This window comes from Palaemon carinicauda, chromosome 33 (genome assembly GCF_036898095.1).
Source record: "Palaemon carinicauda isolate YSFRI2023 chromosome 33, ASM3689809v2, whole genome shotgun sequence".
NCBI lineage: Eukaryota > Metazoa > Arthropoda > Malacostraca > Decapoda > Palaemonidae > Palaemon > Palaemon carinicauda.
In genome coordinates, this window is record NC_090757.1 from 66336195 (window position 1) to 66348378 (window position 12184).

Consider the following 12184-nt stretch of genomic DNA (forward strand, 5'->3'; position numbering starts at 1 on the left):
GTGAAGAAACCCATTCACCAAGCTATCATTGAACCAGCAAATAAGGATCACACAATCTTTGGTGCAGCCAGAATAAAACATACTGATTATACTAATTTCCAAGGATCAACTTACTCGAGCTTTTTGTCTAATTCACGCATTTCAACTTCTAGCTCCAATACTGTCCGTAAATAGTGTTTGAGTTTTTGTGATGTACTTGCTTGTAGGTGGTAGTATTTAAGCTCAATGTCTATTTGATAAAGTCTAGTTGCATTCATCTCCCCTCTCAATTATCACCTAACTGATGCCTCACACATTGGTGACCACCGGAGTATCCAGCTCCCACCTACCTTCCCCCTCAGTGCTGTGTTACTGTTTTATGATTCCACCTTCCGACACTGACTCTATCAACGCCACACCCTTGAAACTACTATCCTTCACCAGTCGAGGAGCGTTTGCCTGATTCCAGCGTGCTGAAGTCCAGTTTTGCATCAAGGATGGGACTCAGTCAGCACCTAAGCAGATTACGTTCTTGCCATGATCCCCGTGGGCACTTTCCCGGAAATCTTTAATTAACTGTGAGAACAGGGGGACATCCCAGTAAATAACGTATGACGCCCTCAAATCATACTTCTTGGAGCAGTACTCGCCATAGCCTGCCACTCCTCATAGCCAAACTTTTTCAGCTCCTGAAGCAACCTTTAGGGAACCAAAAGGCCTTGCTTGCCCTCAAGGAAATTAGCATCATCACTCGCCAGCAACCTGCTGCAGACAGCTTGCCTCGTGATGTGAATCTACTTCCAGCCCTTTCGGTACGGATGTCAATATTTTGCTTGCGCCCCAACAAATGACCTCTACAGCCACTTACTGACGCCCATCTGCCGCAGTTATGCTTTGACCACCTCAGATTCAGGGCTGTTGCAAAGAAATGTTTGAACGGTTATCAGTTGCCTAAAAATAATTAGTAAGTAGGCCATAGCTTGTGGCAGTGGCCTCCCGTGTCACAAATCTTTTCTGTTAACTCGATGCAGATACGGGCGAGCAATTTTTGGTAGGCACGAGTGCTTACTATTCTCTTCTGCCAAAGCCACTTGACAGGAAGCGACATAGTCTGTTTAAATCTGCCGACGTCTACCTAGTAGCTGTCAAAGGATCTGCGATACTTCCTATGATTGCAAGAATCTCACCTTATACTTTGGAAACATCCATTATCACTGGAAGTTTCCCATTGCTGACGTCACATTGCCAATGTTTGGGGCAGATATCCTCTCACATTATCAGCTCCTGGTTGATGTTCCTCACTGACAGCTAGTCAACACTGAATCTTACTCATCAACACCTCTCAAACAAGCCACCTCCTACCTCGCTCTGCACATCAGCGCACACATTGATAACTATGCCCACTTCCTCACGTCGTACCGAGGGTTTTCTGTCCAGAACCTCGTCATACGCCCACAGTTCCCACTAATCACGGTAGTTTAACACCCTATCAAGAAGACGACAGGCCTACCAGTGTTCGCTCGATTCAGATGTCTGGCACCGGATCATATGGCTGCTGCTCAACAAAGGTTTTCCATAATGAAAAGACAGGGCGTTTAAGCCTCAAGCCCATTACACATCTTCCTGAAGAAAGATACCTATCTGAGTCCGTTTGGGGATTATAGGTGCCTGAACAAGTAGACAGACCCAGATCACCACCCCCTCCCAAACATTGCTGACATGACCACCTACTTGCACAAAGCGAAGTTTTTCTCTATACTCGACCTCCTGAAAGGGTATTATCAGGTGCCCATGAACCCAGAAGACATCCCCAAGACTGCTATCATAAACTCCTTCAGTACATACACCTTCAATCAGTCCTGATATAGCCTTTTTAATGCTGGGACCCCTTTTCGACATCTCATGGAAGGGATCTTAGGAGACCTCCCTTCGGTGTATGTTACGTAGATGACATACTTATGTTCTCCTCCTCCAAAGAGGAACACCTCTCTCTCTCTCTCTCTCTCTCTCTCTCTCTCTCTCTCTCTCTCTCTCTCTCTCAAAAATATTAATAAAAATAAAAAAATTTTCAAGAAATAGAATCTCAAACTTTTTTAAATTAAATAGTTAATCAATTGAGTTAAGTAACCGCTTGAATTTGTACGTGCATGGACTTCCATGTTTCCACGGTCCTTGGATACATCATTAAATGACAGATGTCAGACCTAACAAGGATGCGGAATGAGCTCGGATAACTCAGTTCAAAAGTACCACTACCGTCTCCAGAGACAGGACGGACAGTTATCAGTTACGAAAAATTTTGAGGGTTCGATAGTTGGCTGGTCGAGTGATCAATTTCTACTAACTTTACTTTTTTGTTGATGGATTTTTGCCGGAGGTACTGATGGGGTAATGAAGCTCAAGAGACTTCCTGTTGAATCACGAGCCTTCGTAATGTGTACGAAATTGAACATGAGAAAATAAACTCATTGTGCGAGGGTTCCAGGTAGACATTACATTGTAGAGGACGATGGCTGAGTTCCAAGATCTTCGCTGCTGGCTGCCTAACTCGGTTAAGTTCATGTAATGCAGATACAAGGGTGTTATGTGTACTTAGTCGGTGATAGTGTACTATACACTTAAAGATCATTGAGGCAAGGCCCTTTATTAATTTTTCAAACTTCAGTGACTTGATTAACGTATCGAGTATAAAATCGTTTGAGATTTAAGTTTCTTGTTTTACCCTCGGTACCTTTTTTTATTTAGGTGTGTTTGGGATGGCAACCAGTTGCTCCCTATAACTTGTCTTTTTTTCCTGTAGGTTGGAGTTTCGCTAAAAGGGGTGGAACCTTAGAGTGAAGAGAGGTCAAGAGCTATCGTCTTGGAACTAACAGGATACTTTCGTCAATGTGGACTGGAGATTTTCTATTTAATTTCATAAAGCTATAGCCTTCAAAAACTTCAGTCTCGACTCAAGTTTTATATTAAAGTATTTAATTTTCTTTAATTTTCTCTTATCCTCATTAGTCTTTCCATCCTAAAAGTTACTCGAGTAAATTTTTGATAAAATTTAGCGAATGGCGGCCATCGTGGGGCACTGCTTCAGCTCTGGCCTCTCTCCACCTCCTGCTTCCTCGGACTACGGTTTTCTCGTGGTATTTGGTTTAACCCGATAGCTAATTGAATCCATTTTTCCTGTTGATATTAATTTATTGTTATTCCCAGTTTGTCTACTAATGGTGGTAGCTTATTTATATTATAATTTTGGTAAATTTGAAATTTATTGCTGAAAGCCTATTTCAATTATGTCTGCTAGTGAGTTAGAGCAATTTGATTCTTCACAAGAATCCTCGCTTCTCGTAGCTTTAGGAGAGTTGGATGATAACTGTAAAGTACTGGTTATTATCCGGAGTGGCAAGAGACAGTCTGTAACGAATACTTTAAGGAGTATGGGGAAGGGTCCTCTGGATATTATTAAATGTGAATTTTATCTTGACAAGTTGGGCGATCTTTTAAGTGAGTTAAATTCGTATGATGAGAAAATAAATAGTCATATGCTTCATTCTAGACTTTGGAGTTGGGTTCAGTATCACCAAGAGGCGAAAGTTGATGAAAAGTACTCTGACGGTATAAGGTTAGCGATTAAACGGTTGTCTAAGGAATTAACTCGCTTGTCAAAGTCTGCTGTAGCAGCAGCAACCCTTACTCCTTCCACACCGCAGGAAGTACATCATTCTTATCATAAAATAACTTTGCCTAGCATAGAACTACCTTATTTTGATGGGAACCCCGCAGGTTATCATAAATTTTTAATTCATTTGAAAGTCTTCTTTCCAAATATGACCTTTCCTCATTTGAGAAATTTTCTTATTTCTTAAAACAGTTAATGGGGCCCGCAAAGAAACTGGTAGATTACCTTGCCCTAAAAGATTTGAATTATGAATCTGCTAAGAAACTACTCAATGAGGCTTTTAGTGATAAGCTTAGTCAACAGTACTCGGTAATTAAGGGTTTCTGCAATTTGAATCTTGATCCTAATGCTAGGGATGGCTATCAGTAGATAAGCGAAGCTCGTGTCTTAGAGGAACTGGTTCGATTGTTAGATATAAAGGGAGATTTGTTTATTCAATATTTTCTTTGGGAGAGTCTGAGTGATAGATTTAAAAGTCAGTTTGTCTCTATTACAAACAAGTCGAAACCATCTTTGAAAGAAATTTTAGCTAACCTATTTGAAGCCAATAATAGATTTATGGACCTTCAGTCCTACCTGTCTGAGAAAACGAAAGGGAATTTAGTTAAGCAATCGTCAAATGCTGTATCAGTCTGTTACTTCCAAAGATTCTTCAAAGTCGTTGTTCCCCGGATCGAAATTTAAGGTGACCTGCCCACTGTATTCCCATGATAATGTAATTCCAAATGACCATAAATTGCGTGAGTGTATGAAATACCCTAGTCCTGGTAGTAAATGCGAGAAACTTAAATCGGTTGGGGGCTGCTATAAAAGTGGTTTAACTTCACATAATGCTAAAGCTTGTCATCTTAGATTTAATCGGCTGTGTATGAAATGTCGTTTATTTCACATATCTTATTCATGCCTTGGTTTATCTAACAAGGGGGCTAATAAGGTTAAAGACGAAATGGGCACTATTACAAATAAAGCTAATGTTCCTAAACGTACTGATACCAAAGTAGTTAAAACTATTACTAACGGAATACTAACGATGTCTACGGCCTTAGAGGCATTTAATGATGTAATTCTCCCCACTGGGACCGTATATGTAGAGAATTTGGGTCGTAAAATTCCATGGAGAGTGTTTAAGGTTCTTGGTTCCCAAACAACCTTAGTAAAAGGGTCTCTGGAAGACATTCCCAGCTTCTCAGTCGTGGATAAAGTGAATCTTACGATTCAAGGAATTAATTAAGTCAAGAATCACAATACTTACATTGTAGAGTTTCCCGTTCATGTTCCTGGCCAGGGAAAGCAATTATTGAGGACACTTTGTGTAGACGAAATTAATTCAAAATTTGTGACACTTGGAGTGAAGAAATTAGCAGACGCCCTGGTTGAGAAGGGTCATACCCTGGCAGATAAGCATAGAGATTCAGATACTATAGAGGATTTTAAAATCTTGCTTGGTAGCGATCAAAGCCATATTTTCCCACTTGCACAGAAAGACTTTGGTTACAATGGTAAATGTCCCTCTACTTTTTATGAAACTCCGTCGAGTTTAATGCTTTCTGGAAGTGCCTCTTTGTTTTTAGAGAACCCTAATTTGCTATGTATTCCATTTGATGGTAATTCTGACGGTATGTCTCTATGACTAACCGTTAATAGTAACATAAGTACTTTGCTAGAAGAGAAGGAACTTTTTGATGACCAAAAGATTCAGAATGCGACTGACGAAATGCTCGAATCAATATTCACTTCACATATGAATATTCAAGACGACCCGGGAGAATCTATTTTGAAAAGTAAAAATAGTAAATTATTTGATAACATTCTTAGTGATATTCAGAGAGATCTTAAGACAGGTAGGTTAGTTGTGCCCGCTTTATGGAAGAAGGAAATACAACATTTAATGTCCCCCAACTATAATCTTGCAGTGTCGGTTCTCAATTCTCAAAAAAGAAAGCTTTCACTTGAGAGGTTAAAGGAATACGATGCAGTTATACAGAACCAATTTGAAGATTGAGTAATTGAACGTATTGCAGATCTTCCCTCATTCCTTAGAGAAAATACAGATGTATAATTTTTAGCTCATAATGACGTGTTCCGAAATAACTCTAACACGACGAAGTGTAGGGTTGTCTTTCTATCAAATTTAAGTGAGAGAAAAAAATGAGATATATCATTCCCATAATCAGTGTTCCACGGCAGGACCTAATTTGAATAATAAAATGCAGATTTCAACACTACTACTAAGGTTTGACAAGTATTTGCTGACTTATGATTTGAAAAAAAGCCTTTTTACAGCTTTTACTTAGAGAAGAGGACACGAGAAAGTTACTTTTTCTATGGTTTAAGGGTATTTCTAAGAACGATTTCTCAATTGTTCGCTATCGTTTCTGACGAGAGCCTTTTGGAATGAGATATTCTCCATTTTTGTTAATGATAGCTCTCTATTACATATTGTTCCACAATGTACCTGATGATGATGATGGTGAAGAGACTCGGAGTATAAAAATGCGTTTGCATAACCTATCTTATATGGATAACTTAGGCATAACTTCAAATGCGGATAATGTTTGGTTTAAGGCATTAAATGTTTCTGTATCGACGTTCCGAGAATTTGGATTCGAATTAAAAGAGTTTTGTACGAATTCTGTACCCTTAAGAGAACTATTAAATAAGTTTGAACACTGCACTGAACCAGAATCAAAACTTTTTGGCCTAATTTGGAATACAGAGAATGATACGATTAAAACTCGTGAACTTGAATTAAACTCTAAAGCTGATACAAAAATGTTAATTTTAAACACCAGTTTTAAACCTAAGCAAATTGTTTATGCATTTCTCGCAGAATGACAAGGATATTGGATGGGATACGCTGTTGAGCAGCGAGCTGATGAAAGAATGGTCGAAGATTGCCAGACAGGTTAACAAGAAATCAGAAATTGTACTACCTCGTCTGTCGGTAATCGTTGTGATGCGTACAACTTGTTGGTCTACACGGATGCAAGTAAAGTATTGTTAGGCTGGGCTTTGTATTTGGTGGCTGTCAATTCAGCAGACACCAAGCTGATTTTGGCAAAGAATTCTGTGCTTTGTAAAAAATTAAGAACAAAGTCTATTCCTGTACTGGAATTGATATCTGTACATTTGGGAGTAAGGATGACATTAGATGTAGCTTAACAGCTGATGAATGCTGTTGTTCCTATTCGGATTCGTAATATTTATTGCTTTACAGATTCTATGATTGTTCTAAGTTGGATTAAGTCTAAGGAGTTTGAGTTTTGCAAAATAATTAGGAAGCAAGTGATAGTTAACAATAGGCTAAATGATATTTCGACTCTTTGTTCTAAGCGAATAGTGATTTTCGACCATATAGGTTGTGATGAGAACCCTAGTGACTGTCTTACTCGGTGTGTTTCAGAGAAAATGCTTTGTAGGTCCAAAATTTCTAGATTCTCCTTCAGAGTGCAGAGTGATTGTTCCTCATCCCGGTGTAAAGCCGCCTTCCGTGAGTTGCTCTGTTAGGACAAATTTTATTTTGAATTCTGAACCACTTATGCCGTTAAATAAGTTTTCGTCCTTTAGTAAGGTGATCAAGGTTTTGAGTATTGTCTTCCTCTTTGTTACTAAATTGAAACAAAGTTTAAAACTCACTAAGAATATACCAGAGAATATCTCTCCCGAACAGAATGAAACTGCTCATAATACCATTCACCTTTTAGTACATGCTCAAAAGGCTGCCTTTCCCCAAGTTTATGATATGCTGGCTACAGGTAATTTTTCAGAACACCTTGTATCACAGTTGAATTTATTTCATGATGAAAGTGGGATTATTAGGGTACAAATTTAGTTAAGTAAATTAAAAGCTTCTTATGATGAGAGGTGGCCGATACTATTGGGAAAAAAATGCCCTGTGGCTAGAAGTATAATTTGGGACACGCCGGAATTTACAAAACTTAGGTTTACTCAGGAAAAGGTTTTGGATTATTAATGGCTTTATGGTTGTAAAGAATGTTTTAAAATGTTGTTTGATATGTAAAAGGTTGAATGCAAGAACTGTCAAAATTAATCAAAACGCATATAGAGATTTCAGAATAAACCAAGAGGCTATTCCGTTAAGGAATATTTGCATCGACCATTGTGGACCTTTCTTGGTTAAGGACAGAAACAAACAAAACTATAAGGTATATGTGCTGGTTATATCCTGTTTTTGGTCAAGAGAAATGAATCTGGTTGTATGCAGGTTGATTGATAAAAACTCCTTTCTTAGGGCATTACAAATGCATATTTTTGAGTACGGTTTCCCTTCCTTAATAGTTAGTGATAATGGAAGCCCAATAGTGGCGGGAGTAGAGCAAACTATCTCCTATCTAAATGATTTAGAGACCATTGACAACTCAAGATCGCATAATATCAAGTCTTTAAAATTTCATTCATTCCCTTCTAATGCACATAAATTCGGTGTTCGGTGGGTTTGTTGAAACTATAGTTAAGCAAGTGAAAAGGATAGTTACTTCGAGCATTCGAAATGACATTTTGGATTACAATGATTTTCAATTCTTGATTGCTGAGGCTAAAATGCTTGTTAATAAAAGACCAATCGCTTTCAGAAATGGTCTAGATAAATTAGTTTTTGACCACAGCGTGCCTGTCCCTTTGACTCCAGAGATGATAGTGAAGGGGTATGAAGTACCTTTTGTGAGTATAATTCCTGAGCTTAATACTTCAGATCAGGATGACTCTGAGGGTGTCTCTGATGATATATTCGACAATAATCAAGAGACAGTTCTATCTCGTTTTGGTAAACTTATGAAAGTGAAAGCTAAATTGGAAAAAATCTATCGGGTGAATTTACTGCTACATTGTTCAGTCAAGCAACGGATAGGAAAAATAGGTATGGTAAGAAATCTCATACTGAATTAAGGGTAGGAGATTTAGTGAGTATAAAATCATATTTTATAAAGCCTTTTGCTTACCCACCAGGTGTCATCGTACAAATTGAAAAGAATGACCTGGATGAAATAACAAGTGCTATTTTACGTAAATCCAACGAAGAAATTGATATTCCTAACAGATACTTCCATCAAAGTTGACAGTAACTCTGTTTCTCCTGAATTTGTTCTTGAAACCTGTACAGTTTCCTACAAGTCTGAGAGATCGGCTGCTCATAAATGTCGAGAACGGAACGAGGCACTAATTGAGCAACACAAGGTTTAATGTGATGGTAGAGTTGTAGAATTTATTGTATAACTTTTCTGTTTTTGTTTGTGTGTTTTTTTTTTATTGCTTTATTCTTGTTTCACAATTCCAAAAAATTGCTCACCCAGCCCTGCCAGTGTACAAAATTATTGATACAAATAAAACATTTTTTCAAGAAATTGAATCTCAAACATTTTTAAATGAAATAGTTAATCAATTGAGTTAAGTAACCCGTTGAATTTGTACGTGCATGGACTTCCATGTTTCTACCGTCCTTGGGTACGTCACTAAATGACAGACGTCAGACCTAACAAGGACGAGGAAAGAGTTCGGATAACTCAGTTCAAAAGTACCGCTACCGTCACCAGAGGCCAGAGACAGGACGGACGGTTATCAGTTACAAAAAATTTTGAGGATTCGATAGTGGGCTGGTCGGGTGATCAATTTCTACTTATTTCATTTTCATTTTTTTGTTGATGTATTTTTTCCCGAAGGTACTGATTTGGTAATGAAGCTGAAGAGACTTCCTGTTGAATCATGAGCCTTCGTAATGTGTACGAAACTGAACATGAGGAAATAAGCTCATCGTGTGGGGGTTCGAGATGAAGGACTTTACATGGTGGAGGACGACGGCTGAGTTCCAAGATCTTAGCTGCTGGCTGCCTAACTTGGTTAAGTTCATGTAATGCAGATCCAAGGGTGTTATGTGTACTTAGTCAGCGATAGTGTACTATACACTTAAAGATCATTGAGGCAAGGCCCTTCATTAATTTTTCAACCTTCAGTGACTTGATTAATGTATCGGGTATAAAATCGTTTGAGATTTAAGTTTCTTGTTTTAGCCTCGGTACCTTTTTCTATTTAAGTGTGTTTGGGATGGCAACCAGTCGCTCCCTATAAATTGTCTTATTTTCCTCTAGGCTGGAGTTTCGCTAAAAGGGGTGGAACCTTGGAGTGAAGAGAGTTCAAGAGGTATAGTCTTGGAATTAACAGGACACTTTCATCAATGTAAACTGGGGATTTTTTTTATTTAATTTCATGAAGCTATAGCCTTCAATAACTTCAGTCTTGACTTAAGTTTTATATTAAAGTATTTAATTTTCATCAATTTTCTCTTGTCCTCATTAGTCTTTCCATCCTAAAAGTTAGTCGAGTAATCTTCTCGATAAAAATTTAGCGAATACCCTCCCTGAGAAGATAGCAGCTATTCAGAACTATCCCCCACTCTCAACCGTCAAAGCACTGCAAGAATTCTTGTGGAGGATTATTATTATTATGATTATTATTATTACTTGCTAAGCTACAACCCTAGTTAGAAAAGCAGGATGCTATAAGCCCAGGGGATCCAACATGGAAAATAGCCCTGTGAGGAAAGGAAACACGGGAAAATGAAATATTTTAAGTATGGTAAAAACATTAATATTAATATTTCCAATATAAACGATCAAAACTTCAACAAGACAAGCAGAAGAGAAATAAGATGGATTAATGTGCTCGAGTGTACCCTGAAGCAAGAGAACTTTAACTCAAGATAGTGGAAGACCATGGTACAGAGGCTAATGCACTACCCAAGACTAGAGAACAACGGTTTGATTTTGGAGTGTCCTAGAAGAGCTGCTTACCATAGCTAAAGAGTCTCTTCTACCCTTACCAGGAGGAAAGTGGCCAATGATCAATTACAGTATAGTAGTTCACCCCTCGCCACCACTCTTTCCCCCTTTACGGCTCCTTTAAGGGCAAGCCAAAAGACCTGAAGTGGGGTTCCTTTTAAGAAGCGGCCTTCTGCAATGCAAAGAATGCCTTATTAACCACTGCTGCCCTCACTTTCCCTATGCAACAAGCACCTCTCCTCTCTACCGATGCCAGTGACATTGCTATTGGGGCAGTACTCGAGCGGGGTGTCAACAACTCCCCCTGCCCATTAGCCTTCAATTGAAAACTGTCTAAGACAAAATACAGCTTCTCTAACTTCCAAAGCGAATTTCTGCCAGTGCACTTGGCTGTCCTTCCGTCACTTTCGGCACTTCTTGGTATGTAAACCCTTCGTCATTTGTACGGAACACATGCCTCTGATGCACGCCTTCACTCAATAGTCCAACACCTGGTCTGCCCGTCAACGTTGGTTACAATGTACCTTTCAACACGTCCCTGGGCTACATAATCCCGTCCCCGATGCCCTATTAAGAAACACATTGGCCGCCATTCTCCTGAGATTGAATTACAATGCTTTCTCAGAAGGCCAACAAAAAAAATCCAGAGTACCAAATATGTGGGACATCCTGCGTATCCCTCTGTTGGGAGGATGTCCCTCTCGATAACTCCGTCACCCTCCTCTGTGATGTCAGTACTGGTAGACATAAACCATGGATACCTGCTCCCATGTACCGACAGGTGTTTGATTTCTTTCATGACCTTCCACATTCCTCATGCCGTTCTACTGCACAGCTACTTAAGATGAAGTTAATTTGGCATGGCATTACTAAGGATGCTAAGGACTGGGTTTGCACCTCTACTTCATACTAAACCTCAAAAGCACATCAGCACACAGGTTCAGGAGGGGGCACTTTTTCTCAACATCACTGTTGGTTGCTCACATTCACGTCAACGTAGTTGGGACCCTACCCACATCATAGGGACATTGTTGCCTTTTTACCATCATCAACCACTCCACTCATTGTCTTGAAGTCATTCCCATATAAACTGCAACATCTGCCTCATGTTCATCTGCCTTACTCTCAGGATGGAGAGCAAGAGTTGGTATCGCTGAGCATATCACTTCTAACAGCGGTACCAATTTCACCTCTCAATTAGGAACATTATTAGTGAATCTCCTGGAAATTACCCTTCATCAGACAACCGCCTACAACTCTGCTGCCAACCGAATAGTTGACTGTTTTCATTGTACCCTCAAAACAGCTTTGATTTCCCGCTGATTTACCAAGATTCCCTGAGTCCTCCTGGGACTAAGGACCACTCCTAAAGACGCCCTGCTGAAATGGTGTATGGAGACCCATTTGTAGTCTCAACAAAATATATTTCCGCGTGCAACCTCCTCTGACAATCTCCAGTGCCAAAGTAATGTTGTGGGAAAATTTACTCCATGCCTCTAGTTTTATAAGCTCCCAGCTAAACAACACATATTGACAGATATGCACTTGGCAATGTACGTTTTCCTGCGCAACGACACTAGCACGGGCCCTTTTCTCGTGATCCATCGTACGCTGAAAACATTCTTGATTAACATGCATAGGAAGAATACTGGGTCTCCATTGATTGCCTGAAACCTACATATCTCCTGCTAGATGACCCTCCTATAGTGCACTTCTTAAGAGCATGGTGTCTTATTTCACATGT

At 39.4% G+C, this 12184-nt stretch overlaps 1 pseudogene; it reads left to right on the forward strand.

The window, feature by feature from the left end:
• Nucleotides 1-5363: 5363 nt before the first annotated feature.
• Nucleotides 5364-6484, forward strand: LOC137626221 (uncharacterized; annotated as a pseudogene).
• Nucleotides 6485-12184: the final 5700 nt, after the last annotated feature.